This window comes from Nycticebus coucang, chromosome Y (genome assembly GCF_027406575.1).
Source record: "Nycticebus coucang isolate mNycCou1 chromosome Y, mNycCou1.pri, whole genome shotgun sequence".
Lineage (NCBI taxonomy): Eukaryota > Metazoa > Chordata > Mammalia > Primates > Lorisidae > Nycticebus > Nycticebus coucang.
The window spans coordinates 24,147,976-24,158,976 of NC_069805.1; the positions used below are offsets into that span (position 1 = coordinate 24,147,976).

The 11,001-nt window shown below is 39.5% G+C and overlaps 1 pseudogene; it reads left to right on the forward strand.

Moving 5' to 3' along the window:
- The first annotated feature begins 3,565 nt into the window (after nt 1-3,565).
- Nucleotides 3,566-4,807, forward strand: LOC128579178 (KH domain-containing, RNA-binding, signal transduction-associated protein 1-like; annotated as a pseudogene).
- Nucleotides 4,808-11,001: the final 6,194 nt, after the last annotated feature.

Sequence of the window (11,001 nt, forward strand, 5' to 3'; positions counted from 1 at the left end):
GTAAAGGCAGTCCTAAGAGGGAAATTTATAGCACTGTAAGCCTTCCTCAAGAAAACGGAAAGAGAGAAAGTTAACAACTTAATGGGACATCTCAAGCAACTGAAAAGAAAGAACATTCTAATCCCACACCCAGCAGAAGAAAAGAAATAACCAAAATTAGAGCAGAATTAAGTGAAATTGAAAACAAAAGGATTATACAACAGATTGATAAATCAAAAAGTTGTTTTTTTGAAAAGGTCAATAAAATAGATAAACCTTTGGCTAACCTAACCAGGAAAAAAAAAATCTCTAATTTCATCAATGAGAAATGGTAAAGACGAAATAACAACAGACTCCTGACAAATTCAAAAAATCCTTAATGAATATCATAAGAAACTCTATTCTCAGAAATATGAAAATCTGAAGGAAATAGACCAATACTTCGAAGCACGCCACCTTCCTAGGCTTAGCCAGAATGAGGTGGAAATGTTGAACAGGCCTATATCGAGTTCTGAAATAGCATCAAGTATACAAAATCTCCCCAAAAAGAAAAGCCCAGGACCAGATGGTTTCAGATCAGAATTCTACCAAACCTGTAAAGAGGAACTAGTACCCTGTTTTCCTGAAAATAAGACAGTGTCTTAAGTTAAGGTGTGCTCCCAAAGATGCCCTGGGTCTTATTTTCAGGGGACGTCTTATTGTTCCTGTAAATAGGTCTTATTTTTGGAGGATGTCTTATTTTCGGGGAAACAGGGTGCCTATATTACTCAAACTTTTTCAAAATATAGAAAAAGAAGGAATACTACCCAACACATTCTATGAAGCAAACATCACCTTGATCCCCAAACCAGGAAAAGACCCAACAATAAAAGAAAATTATAGACCAATATCACTAATGAATATTGATGCAAAATTGATGAATAAGATCCCAGCAAACAGAATCCAGCAACACATCAAACAAATTATACATCATGACAAAGTGGGTTTTATCCCAGGGTCTCAAGGCTGGTTCAATATACGTAAATCTATAAATATAATTCATCACATAAACAAATTAAAAAACAAAGAACATATGATTCTCTCAATTGATGCAGAAAAAGCTTTTGGTAATATCCAGCATCCATTCATGATCAGAACACTTAAGAAAATGGGTATAGAAGGGACATTTCTTAAACTGATAGAGGCCATCTACAGCACACCCACAGCCAATATCATATTGAATGGAGTTAAAATGAAATCATTTCCATTCAGATCAGGAACCAGGCAAGGTTACCCATTGTCTCCACTGCTTTTCAACATTGTAATGGAAGGCTTAGCCATTGCAATAAGGCATAAAAAGGCGATCTATGGTATCCATATAGGGTCAGAGGAGATCAAACTTTCACTCTTCACAGATGATATGATTGTATATCTGGAAAACACCAGGGATTCTACTACAAAACTCTTAGAAGTGATCAAGCAATACAGCAGTGTCTCAGGTTACAAAATCAACACTCATAAATCTGTAGCATTTATATATAACAACAATAGTCAAAGTGAAAAAACAAGGACTCTATTCCTTTCACAGTAGTGCCAAAGAAGAAGAAATAGTTGGGAGTTTATGTAACAAAGGACATGAAAGATCTCTATAAAGAGAACTATAAAACTCTAAGAAAATAAATAGCTGAAGATGTTAACAAATGGAAAAACATACCATGCTCATGGCTGGGAAGAATTAACACTGTTAAAATGTACATACTACCCAAAGCAATATACAATTTTAATGCAATCCCTATCAAACCTCCACTATCATATTTTAAAGATCTCAAAAAAATAATACTTCATTTTATACGGAATCAGAAAAAAAACTCGAATAGCCAAGATATTACTCAGAAATAAAAACAAAGCAAGAAGAATCACACTACCAGACCTCAGACTATACTATAAATCTATAGTGATCAAAACAGCATGGTACTGGCAAAAAAAAACAGAGAGATAGATGTATGGAACAGAATAGAGAACCAAGAGATGAACCCAGCTACTTACCGTTATTTGATCTTTAATAAGCCAATTAAAAACATTCAGTGGGGAAAAGATTCCGTATTTAACAAATGGTGCTGGGTAAACTGGCTGGAGACCTGTAGAAGACTGAAACTGGACCCACACCTTTCACCATGAACTAAGATAGACTCTCACTAGATTAACAATTTAAACTTAAGACATGAAATTATAAAAATACTAGAAGAGGGCGGCACCTGTGGCTCAAAGGAGTAGGATGCTAGCCCCATATGCCAGATGTGGTAGGTTCAAACCCAGCCCCGGCCAAAAACTGCAAAAAAAAAGAAAAAACTAGAAGAAAGTGCAGGGAAAACACTTGAACACTTGAAGAAAGGGGCCTGGGTGAATATTTTATGAGGAGGACCCCCAGGGCTATTGAAGCAACACCAAAAATACACTACTGGGACCTGATCAAACTAAAAAGCTTCTGCACAGCCAAGAACACAGTAAGTAAAGCAAGCAAACAGCCCTCAGAATGGGAGAAGATATTTGCAGGTTATGTCTCTGACAAAGGTTTAATAACCAGAATTCAAAGAGAACTCAAATGTATTAGCAAGAAAAGAACAAGTGATCCCATCGCAGGCTGGGCAAGGGACTTGAAGAGAAACTTCTCTGAAAAAGACAGGTGCACAGTCTACACACATGAAAAAATGCTCATCATCCTTAATCATCAGAGAAATGCAAATCAAAACTACTTTGAGATATCATCTAACTCCAATAAGATTAGCCCACATCACAAAATCCCCAAATCAGAGATGTTGGTGTGGATGTGGAGAAAAGGGAACACTTCTACACTGCTGGTGGAAATACAAACTAATACTTTCCTTTTGGAAAGATGTTTGAAGAACACTTAGAGATCTAAAAATAGACCTCCCATTTGTTCCTACAATTCCTCTACTAGGTATATATCCAGAAGACCAAAAATCACCTTATAATAAAGATATTTATACCATAATGTTTATTGCAGCCCAATTAAGAACTGCTAAGTCATGGAAGAAGCCCAAGTGCACATCGACCAACAAATGTATTAATAAATTGTCTATATGTACACCATGGAATATTATGCAGCCTTAAAGATGGAGACTTTACCTGTTTCATGTTTATATGGATGGAGCTGGAACATATTCTTCTTAGTAAAGTATCTCAGGAATGGAAGAAAAAGTATCCAATGTACTCAGCCCTACTACAAAACTAATTTATGGCTTTCATATAAAAGCTTTAACCCAATTATAGCCCAAGAATATGGGGAAAGGGAGGGAAAGGGGGAGGATGGGCGGAAGGAGGGTAATTGCTGGGACCACACCTATGGTGCATCTTAAAAGGGTACATGTGAAATTTACTAAATGTGGAATATAAATATCTCAACACAATAGCTAAGAAAATACCATGAAGGCTATGTTAACCAGTTTGATGAAAGTATTTCAAATTGTACATAAAGTCCGGTGTTCTCTCTCTCCCTGGGTTGCTCTGGTCGGCTTTGGTGGTCCAGCTCTCCCTCCCCCACCAACTGCCGCTGCCACGTCGCTCCCTGGCTGGTACATCTTCCCCGATGCAGCACCAGGACAACCCCGCCGTGCGTAGGAGCCGGTCCTAGGGCCATAATGGCTCCAGGGACCCCCAGGTATGTCAGACGCCGACTCCGCAGCCGCCACTGCCTCACGGGTCCCAGGGAGGTGGAGGGGGGTCCCCAGGGGGCGCCCGGGCCTAGCCCGCCACTCCTGCTGCTCTTGGCCACGGGTCCCGACGCAACAGTGGGCGGTCCAGCGCTGACCCCGCTGTTGCCCCCCTCAGCCACAGACTCTGTCAAAACGGAGCCAGAGAACAAGTACCTGCCCAACTCAGGGCAGAGAAAGACTCGCTGGACCCGTCCTTCACTCTCACCAGGCAGCTGCTGTCCGCAGAAATTGAGAAGGTTCAGAAAGAAGATTCAAAAAAGGATGGAGGAGAATTACTTGGATTTTTCTCCTAAGAATATGAAGCTGAAAGAGCGGGTGTGTATACCTGTCAAGCAGTATGTGGGCAAGATTCTTGGACCACAAGGGAATACAATCAAAAGCCTGCAGGAAAAGACTGGTGCAAAGATCTGTGTTGGGAAAGGGCTCAATGAGAGACAAGGCCAAGGAGGAGGAGCTGTACAAAGGTGGAGACCTGAAATATGCCCACTTGGATTTTGATCTAGGTGTCTTCACTGAAGTCTTTGGACCCTCATGTGAGGCTTATGCTCTTATGGCCCATGTCATGGAAGTTTTTTTATTACCAGATATGATGGATATCCGCCAGGAACAATTTCTAGAGCTGTCATACCTGAGTCTTCTTGTGGACGTAGGGTACCAGTGAGAGGTCGAGGAGCTGCACCCCCCCCACCTGTTCCTAGGGGCTGTGGTGTTGGACCACCTCCTGGGGCTTTGGTGCGTGGTACTCCAGTGAGAGGAGCCATCACCGGAGGTGCCGCCCTGACTTGAGGCGTGCCACCCCCACCTACTGTGAGAGGTGCTCCAACACCAAGAGCACCAACAGCAGGCATCCAGGGAAAACCTTTGCCTCCACCCCCTGCACCAGAAACATGAATATGGATATGATACATGTGCAGAACAGAGTTATGAAGGCCAAGAAGGCTATTACAGCCAAGAGCCAAGGGGATTCATAACATGACTATGGACATGTGGAGGTACAAGATTCTTATGAAGCTTATGGCCAGGACAACTGGAATGGGACAAGGCCATCGCCGAAGGCTCCTCCAGCTAGGCCAGTGAAGGAAGCATGCAGAAAGCACCCACATGGACGTTATTAAAAACAAACATGAGGGGAAAATATCAGTTATGAGCAAAGTTGTTACTGATTTTTTTGTTGTTGTTGTTGTTGTAGAGACAGAGTCTCACTTTATGGCCCTCGGTAGAGTGCCGTCACACAGCTCACAGCAACCTCCAACTCCTGGGCTTAAGCGATTCTCTTGCCTCAGCCTCCCGAGTAGCTGGGACTACAGGCACCCGCCACAAACTGATTTCTTGTATCTGCCAGGATTCCTGTTGCTTTACCCACAACAGGTAAGTAATTCGCCAAGTGTTTTTCTTCGTGTTCCCCTTCTTCTCCCCACCTTATTCCATTCTTAACTCTGCGTTCTGGCTTCTGTGTGTAGTATTTTAAATGAGTTAAAATAGATTTAGGAATAGCGAATTAATTTAACTGTGTAGATGCTTTTTTGCTGTTTAAATATAGACAGAAGTATACCTTTTACATTAAAAAAATTGTATATAAAACCAGCACATTGTACCCCATGATTGCATTAATGTACACAGCTATGATTTAATAAAAAAAATCTGTATGGCCAAATATAATCACATTCTCAGGTGCTAAGTGTTAGAACGTCCCCTTATGAATGAGAAAGGATACAGTTTACCCCACAAAATATATTAAACCTCTACAGAAGACAGACTCTCAGAAAAGGGATTACTGAGTAAAGAGACATGCCTATGCACAATTTTAATATTAAATAGCTGCAGTCAGATTACTTGCCAAAGTGCTGTTATAGGTACATGGTCACCATCAGTTTCAGAATATACCTGCTTTTCTGCATCCTTTCTTGGATGTTAACATTCTACTAATTTTTGGACAATATGCTGTCCATGTGTCTAGTAAATCATGTTGTTTCATTGTTTCATTCCAGTTTCTTTTTTTTTTTGTAGAGACAGAGTCTCACTTTATGGCCCTCGGTAGAGTGCCGTGGCCTCACACAGCTCACAGCAACCTCCAACTCCTGGGCTTAAGCGATTCTCTTGCCTCAGCCTCCCAAGTAGCTGGGACTACAGGCGCCCGCCACAACGCCCGGCTGTTTTTTGGTTGCAGTTTGGCCGGGCCGGGTTTGAACCTCGGTATATGGGGCCGGCGCCTCACCGACTGAGCCACAGGTGCAGCCCCTCATTCCAGTTTCTTAACTAAGAGTCACCTCTGAATCGTTTAATGTCTGAGTTTTCTTTTTTCTGAGTCATCTGCTCAAACCTTGGGGTCTGTGATGAACTTTCTCCCCCCACCCCACCGACGTCTACTAGCATTGGCTCTTTGCCAGATCTGGGATTGCTGTAAGTTCAATTTCTTACCTTTTTCTTTCATGTCGGTGAAAGAAAAATAATGTATTGCCCTACACAGTATAAAACGTGAACAAATGAGGCTTCTCCAGCCCTTTTCTCTCTGTCAAGAACAGAGAGCCTCAGGAAGCCTAGGGAGAATTTAATACACTTCTTGCTGTTGAAAGTTCTCCTTTCTGACCTATGTGTTTGTGAGCAGTCATTTCATATCCCAAAGGTTGTGTTTACTCATCCACGTAATAAGGATAATGTTTTTGAAGATTCACAGGGATACAGCTTTCCATACATGCTATTTCGTACATGTTGCACCATAACTGATAAAATACCTTTAAGATGTCTTGAAGATAAAGATGTCTTAAAGGTATTAATAGATTAATCAGGCCAGGCACCATGGCTCACACCTGTAATCCTAGCACTCTGGGAGGCCGAGGTGGGCAAATCACCCAAGCTCAGGAATCGGAGACCAGCCTGAGAAAGAGTGAAACCCTGCCTCTATGAAATACAACCTGGGTGTTGTGGTGGGCGCCTGGAGTTCCAGCTACTTCCTTGGGTGGCTAAGGCAAGAGGATCCCTTGAGACCAAGAATTTTAGGTTGTTGTGAGCTATGACGCTACAGTGCTCTACCCAGGGCAACAGAGAGAGGAAGTCTGCCCCCCCCCAGAAAAAAAGTTAATGATTCTCATCCTATAAAATTTTACTTTGAAAGCCTAGAATATTTTACAACATGGATACTCATGTCCTCCACATGCACAAGTCCTTAAAGAGTAGTTCATGTCTGAAATTCAGACCCCAATCTTTCAGTGGACTGTGGCACTGCCACTGACTATGTTCCTTCTTGTCCTCCTAGTATAAAAATGAGTCTCCCTGAACCTAGAAGAGACCTGTATAATGTAGACTCATGATCCAGGAACTGAAACATTTCTACACAGCAACAGAATGATGAGACAACACAGAACTGGGAGAAAATATCTGTAAATTATACACCTGACAAAGGATTAATATCCAAAATATATGAGAAACTTGACTATAAAACAAAAATTCAGTAACTGTTTAAAAATGGCCACAAAGCCATACAGACATTTCACAAATGAAGACAAATGGCCAAAATAAAAAAAATGCCCAACATCAACAGAGAAAGACAAATGTAAACCACCATATCAATCTACTTGTTAGAATGACTACTCTTAAAAATACAAAAGATTGTTAAGTGTTGAAAAAATACGTGGAGAAAAGACACACTTGTATTCCCATCTACTATAGGCATATTCACAATAACCATGACATGGAATCGACCTAAGTGTCCATTATTGAATTAATGAATAAAGAAAATACGGTATATAAATGGATGAAATATTAGCCATAGAAAATCCTATAATTAAAAAATCCTATAATTTTTTATCACATGGATGAACCTAGAAATTATGTTAACTGAAATAAGTAACATACAAAAGTATAAATACTCTATGATTTTATTCATATGTAGGCTCTAAGTTTGTCTCATTGAAGTAGAGAGTACAGTAGTATTACTAGAAGCTAGGGTTCTTAGGAAGGAGAGGGAGTGGGAAGATGACTATGAAAGGATACATATTTATTGTTAGGAGGAATAATGTCAAGAGATCTGTTGTATATAGCCTGGTGACTGTAGTTAATGATATATTTTATCTTTGAAAACTGCTAAGACAATTGATGTAAACTGTTTTCACCACAAAAAGGTAACTGTGAGGTAAGGCATTTGCTTATTAGCTAGAAATAAGCATTCAACAATCATATTCTCCAAAACATATTTTACATGATACATACAATTTTGTCAATTTAAAAAAAAACTGCTCAGAGCCCATAGCTCAGTGAGTAGGGCCCTGGCCACATATACCAATGCTGGTGGGTTCATGTTGCATGACCCGAGATGCCAACGAGCAGCAGCTTTGCTGTAGGTGTAAACTCGCTCCTGTAATTATTAAGTCAAGAAACAGACTATACACCGTGGGATGGCATATAGCAAAGTTCTTTATTCCAAGTTTAAGTTTTATACTCTTGCAGTCACGTACACACATCATCCATTATCTATTAGCTGAATTTGAACTTGAAAGGAAATATTTATCATATCAATGTAACCACTTGTGTAGTAAATCTCTTCCTCTAAACAGTGACTAGTTTTCCGAGCATGGCACAAAGACAAAAACAGCTATAGGGGAACAGAGTTAATAAAAGAATATCTTCAAGCATTCACTCAGTTTACTCAGTATGAAATAATGACTGTACCTTCCTTCAGGGCAGAGCATCTATAGACCTCTGACAATATGTTGTTAACATATGTCAACCCTCTGGCCCGTATCTCTGAGGAAGGGCGGCATGCCCTTGGATCTCAGGCTTCACGGGGTGTACTGCTTCAGAGAAAAGGCCTAAGGAATTTTTACAATTCCAAAAAAACCTAACTCTGTGAGTAACCCAGGGGGGTCCAAGCGTCTTAAGCCTCTGGAAGAAAAGCATGTCATTTTAAACTCACACTGAATTTACTTTGTGTGTTTGATGTAGGATAAGTTTATTTCTAAATATTATCCTACAGTTCATGCCTGGCCCAGGCCTGCTAAACAAAGACAACTGAAACCAAAAACAGCTGGTGGTGGGCACCTGCAGTCCCAGCTACTCGGGAGGCTGAGGCAAGAGAATTGCTTAAGCCCAAGACTTTGAAGTTGCTGTGAGCTGTGATGCCACAACACTCTAGCCAGGGTGACATAGTGAGACTCTGTTAAAATAAAATAATAAAAAAAATAGAATAAAAAAAAGAACTAATTTAAAAAATGATAGGATAGCAGTATTCCCAATACTAAGTCTGTGTCTTTGTTATGTGCTAAAAAAAAAAAAAAGTAGATTTTGTGATGTTTTTGTCATTTCCCTAATCATAAGCATAGAAACTCAAATATTAATGAGCATGTGTAGGCCCCAACATAGAACATGGCAGAAGCCAATGTACTTTAGGGCTTTTATTTTAACCTCAGGTCTTCTGGACTTCCTGTGGCAGTCCAGGTAGTGACAATAGGAAAAATGCTCAAATTCCAGGTAGTAATAATGAAGGAAGACAAAAGGCCAAAATAAGAAAAAAAATGCCCAACGTCAACAATCATCAGAGAAAGACAAACATAAACCACCATATAGATTGGCCACATTGTGAATGTGATAAACAACTTTGTATCCAAAATCACCAAAATCACTAAAGAAAATGAACAAGGAGTTGGCTATAGTTAGCTGTGAATTGCTTCCCAAGAAATTCCCCAAGATTGCAATATAAACCAAATTTTAAATCCACATACACCATTCTATTATCTAACACTTAATATGCACACCCCAAAATAGAAGAATCTGCATCGAAACATGTTGTGATATATGTATTTTCTTAAACTAAATTGAAAATTCATCCCTTTTGACTAATTCTACTAAAGATTTCTAAGATGTGTTTAATCTTAAGCAATTTTCAAATTCTGATGTTTTTCTTTATCATTTATAGCATGTTAAGGCCCACTGTTTATAATGCTATGACTTGTCTAATATTTTTCACATTTTGGGTTGGAATCTAGTAACATTTTATTTTTACAAGCAATGTCTTACAATGCTAACTAATTTAACACTGTGGTCCATAGACAATGCATCTCTTTTTTATCAATGAAGCAAGCAGAATGTTTTAATATAAACCCTATAAATGCTCCCAAACTCAAAAGATAAAAACATTTTTCTCTACATTAAAAAAATCTGGGTTCTCTTCAGAACCCAAAACATGCTCATGAAAGGACATGGGGTGAGGAAACAGTGAGAAAGATCTTAGTCATAACACATGAAAAAAAAAAAAAAAACCCAGAAGGGCTGAGGTTCATGTATAGCTGAAGGTGAACATAAAGAGATAGCAAAGAACTGGAGATAATTAGAAAATAACAGTCGATTGTGTAGGCTAGGAACTCGTGTCCTCTTTTTACATGAATAATCAGAACCACCTCTACATGTAGCTATTTTCTATCCCTTACATGGAGCTGCAAACTTACCCCAACAGGAATAGTTACTGCTAATGAAACACCTGATACACCTAGTGCTATCTTGTGTTTGTCCTCTTCATATATAAATGTCAACATAAACTGTGAGTTATGAAGCCTCCCTGGTTTTACTTAAAAAGATAGGCCTGGGCAGGGCTGTGGCTCAAAGGAGTAGGGTGCCAGCCCCACACACCAGAGGTGGTGGGTTCAAACTTGGCCCCGGCCAAAAACTGCAAAAAAAAAAAAAAAAACTCGGCCTAATAAAGTCAACCATTTATGCCAATTATAAAAAGTGAAAGTAATAATAAAGAAAAATTCCCTCAAATAGAACTCTTCAATTGAGAAAAAATTTAACTTAATGTACTCCCTGTGGAATTATATTTCCAAATTATACCCTTAGATTTTATTTATTAAATCATAGCTGTGTACATTGATATGATCATAGGGCATCATACACTAGCTTCATAGACGGTTTGACATACCCTTTGATTTTATAAAAGCCATTCTTACAATCTCTGAGGTCATATAAAGAATACTTCATATATTTTAGAAGAAGCAAATTATATATTAGTTCTAGAATGAGTAAGAAACAATAAAATTTTCATTAAAAAATTTTCAACTGGCTCAGTGCCTGTAGCACAGTGGTTAGACCACTGGCCACATACACCTGGGCTGTCTGGTTTGAAACCAGCCTGGGCCTGCTAAACAACAATGACAACTACAACAAAAAATGGCTGGGTGTTGTGGCAGGTGCCTGTAGTCCCAGCTACTTGGGAGGCTGAGGCAAGAGAATCACTTATACCCAAGAGTTTGAGGTTGCTGTAAGCTGTGACTCCACCACACTCTACTGAGGGTGACATAGACTCTGTCTCGAAAATAAAATT